Source organism: Myotis brandtii, unplaced genomic scaffold (genome assembly GCF_000412655.1).
Source record: "Myotis brandtii unplaced genomic scaffold, ASM41265v1 scaffold231, whole genome shotgun sequence".
Taxonomy (NCBI): domain Eukaryota; kingdom Metazoa; phylum Chordata; class Mammalia; order Chiroptera; family Vespertilionidae; genus Myotis; species Myotis brandtii.
Window position 1 is genome coordinate 1,649,040 of NW_005358689.1, and position 3,787 is coordinate 1,652,826.

Below are 3,787 nucleotides of genomic sequence, written 5' to 3' on the forward strand. Positions count from 1 at the left end.
CGCCCGAGCTCCGTGGTCCGAGAGACACCCCCATCTACCCAGACAGATAAATTAGAGCATTTGGGGAATGACAAGTGGGGCGCAGTAGCCCCCTCTTACACCCAGGGGATAGGTTCCAAGACCACCCAGTCAGTGCCTGAAACCACAGACAGTGCCAAACCCTGAATATGCTATATTTTTCCTACACATAATACCTATGCTACATTTAATTTATAAATCAGCAAGAGTAACAATAACATAATAAAATAGAACTTCAGCAATATACTGTAATAAGTTATGAGAACGCAGTCTTTTTCTCGGAACATCTTACCGTCCTGTACTCACCTTCTTCTTCTTGCGATGATGGGAGACGATAGAATACCCATGTGAGGAGATGGAGTGAGGCAGATACGCTGGGCAAAGGGATGATTCTTCCTGGGGGGACGGAGCTGGACAGCACAGACCAGGAGAGAGCTCATCGGCCTACACTCAGAAGGGCATGCAATTTCAAAGCTATGAATTGTTTACTTTTTTAAAAATATATTTTTATTGATCTCAGAAAGGAAGAGAGAGGGAGATAGAAACAGCAATGATGAGTGAGACTCACTGATCGGCTGCTTCCTGCACGTCCCCTACTGGGGACCAAGCCCGCAACCCGGGCATGTGCCCTTGACCGGAATCGAACCCAGGACCCTTCAGTCCGCAGGCCGACGCTCTATCCACTGAGCCAAACCGGCTAGGGCCGTTTACTTTTTCATGTCATATATCTTTGGTAAGTTAAGAGCAATGGGTAAAATAAAAACGAGTCTCCTTGAAGTTTTTTCATCTTTTTATTTCAAAAGAAGGAAGGATACCAAGTAGCAGAAGAGGGAAGCAGTTAAACCCAGCAAAGCTGCCGAGTAGGAAAGAAACAGGAAGGGACCAGTGGATCAGATGTCAACGATACGGTAGCTTAACGCAAACACAGGGCCCGATGCTGCAAGCCTATGTCCCCTTAAGGCCAAGGACTCCAGCGAGCTCGCCGATCCGTCCACGCCACAGCGCGAGGGAGGCCCTTTTCCTACGGAACCTTAACGCCACACATCCTAGACAGGCCGTGCGCACACGGGTTACACTTCATGGGTACGTGAGATTGCACGCGATTCACACAGACAATCATTTTGAAGGCACTGTATTGGGCAGCCCCGTTGGCTGCTACTTCTGGCAAGTCCTTGCTACGTGGTCTTGCGTGTGGTCCTCTATTTATTCCTCTTTGAAACTTGGGGTGCAAAACCCAGGTTGCCTCTCACCCGACCCACCCTGCCGAGCATTCCGGGGTCACGCCTCACCCTCTCTGCCATGTCCCCTTCTTCCAGGTGGATGCGAGCCTGGAAGATAACACTTCCTGACAATAAGGATCCATTTCCCTTTGGGCGGACAGAGGATTTGAGTCAAACCGAAGTTTACAATGTGTGGCTTTAAAACAAGTTGCAGAGTCGGAAAGAAAGAGAGAGAGAGGGCGCGACGGGTCAGATCTCAGGGATCCCATAAGGTATGCGAGGCTGTGTGTGCACATGACATCATTCCTGGTGACCCCAGGGCCTTGGATACGTCTCCAGCAACCTTAACGTTAACTCTGAAAGCGTGACTTTGGTCCATGTTGCTTCAAAAGGCTCACTCCCAGGTTCGAAGGCCCTGGACTCCCAGGTTCGAAGGCCCTGGACTCCCAGGCTGCACACATTTGCAACTTTTTTTTTTAATTATTTTTTTATTGATTAAGCTCCTTATCCCCACATTACCCCCTCCCCACCCCACTCATGCCCTCACCCCCCTGTTGTCTGTGTCCATTGGTTAGGCCTATATGCTTGCATATGAGTCCTTTGGTTGATCTCTCCCCCTCACATTTGCATCTTTGGCAAAGAAAAGATGCGTCATCTTTTAAGCACACGAACGCACACTCCCAGTTTTACAATCTGCAGCAAAGGAAGGTGACATTTGGACCGCAAGAAGTGCACCTGGCATTTGCATCTCTCGTGCTGGTCTATGCATGCTTTGGGCCTAGCCACGGGGTAGGTCTGTGAAGGAAAACATATTTCGCATTCTCATCTCATCGCGGAAACCGGGTATGTTGTTCTCCAACCAGAAAGGTTCGTCGCTGACTCCCTCACCCCCCAAAACAAAAATAAACATCGCCAAAGCCTTCCCGTCACTCACTCATTCCCAGGCTGGCGCCGACTCCCCAGAGGGTCGGCAGAGAGCGCAACGGATTGGGTTTCTGCTCAGGTCAAGTCAAAGGTCAGGAAAACTCACCCCAGAGCCAAGGCGACAGAAAGCTCAGACTTGGACTTGCCAGGGGCCCCCCTCCGCTCACAGCACAGACAGGGCCAGCCCAACCCACCCGCTCTCCCCATCCCCTTCCAGTCTTAGCAAGCGAACCGAAAAGAGAATTTCTATGAAAATATGTCAATGCTGTCATCGAATATCATAGACCAGCGGTTCTCAACCGGTGGGTCGCGACCCCTTTGGGGGGGTCGAACGACCCTTTCACAGGGGTCACCTAAGACCATCGGGAAACACATCTATAAGTACATATTGTTTTTGTGATTCATCACTATGCTTTCATGATGTTCAATTTGTAACAATGAAATTGGGGGTCACCACAACATGAGGAACTGTATGAAAGGGTCGCGGCCTGAGGAAGGCTGAGAACCACTGTCACAGACTATTTTGCATCGACTACCGATGTCCCAGGATGGAATTCGTTGTAGCTCATTCGCTTTTGTTTTTAGAATCAGTTCGTTTTCCCCCAAAAAGAAAAGTCACACACACACAACGAAAGGCATGTCTTGGCGCTAACAGCAGCAGCAGCTCATACACGCGCCCCTAAGGGGGGGGGGGGGCAGAGAGCGGGGGTCCTCGGCCCTATTTCCTCTCGGGGATGGAGGGGTCAGGCTGAGGGCCTGGGGACACGCACCTCCCTTCCTCCCCAGGACAAACACGCTTCCCTCCGTCCCTCTCCGGAGGGTCTCCGTCTGCTGGGACCAGAGAGTCTGAAGGACTTCCTGCCGAAGCCCAGGTCGTCCCAGCTGGGCTTTCTGAATGGCTCCAGGTGAGGACCACAGACGGGGGGGGGGGGGGGGGGGCGGTGACGCCATGGACCCCACCACCCTATCTGGGAGAGCCCACGGGATGCAGAGGAGACAGGCCTACCAGCACCGCACCCCGCGCACCCCTTCTCCGGTCATTCGTGGCTTGTTCCTTTGACTTTCACATACATTTTTTTTCAGCGAATGGGGTTCCAAGATGCTAAAAGCATTAAGATCAGAGAGCAAAACTCGGGCCTTTACCTCCTCCTGGATCCAAAAGGAATAAACCAACCGGTAGTCGCGCTGAAGGAAGGGCCCAGAGCCAAGTGTTAGAGGCAGAAGGAACCTTCGAGACGAGGCCGGGAGGACAGCCGCCTAGCCCTGCAGCCTGACACCTGGGCAGCCAGTGGGGACCAGGCCAACGGCCGGCCCACAACCCCACACACACCAATGGGGACAGCGAAGCAGGAGAAACGACAGGGTGGCCGAGGCTTAGAAAGGGCAAAGGGCACATCACACAGGCCTCGTTGAACAATGTCTGTTTCCAGAAACAGGCTCTTCTGGGCGAGAACCAAACACAGTCCCCCTCCAAATTCAATTTCCGCAATGGACACCCAAAATAAGGAGGTGTCCATGGAAACCAAACTGCAAATCCCTGGCTCAGGCCTGCAACGCCCACCCCCCTCCCTAATGAATGAAAAAAGAATCTAGACTTTCGTATGGCTTTCTTCTGAGGATCTAAA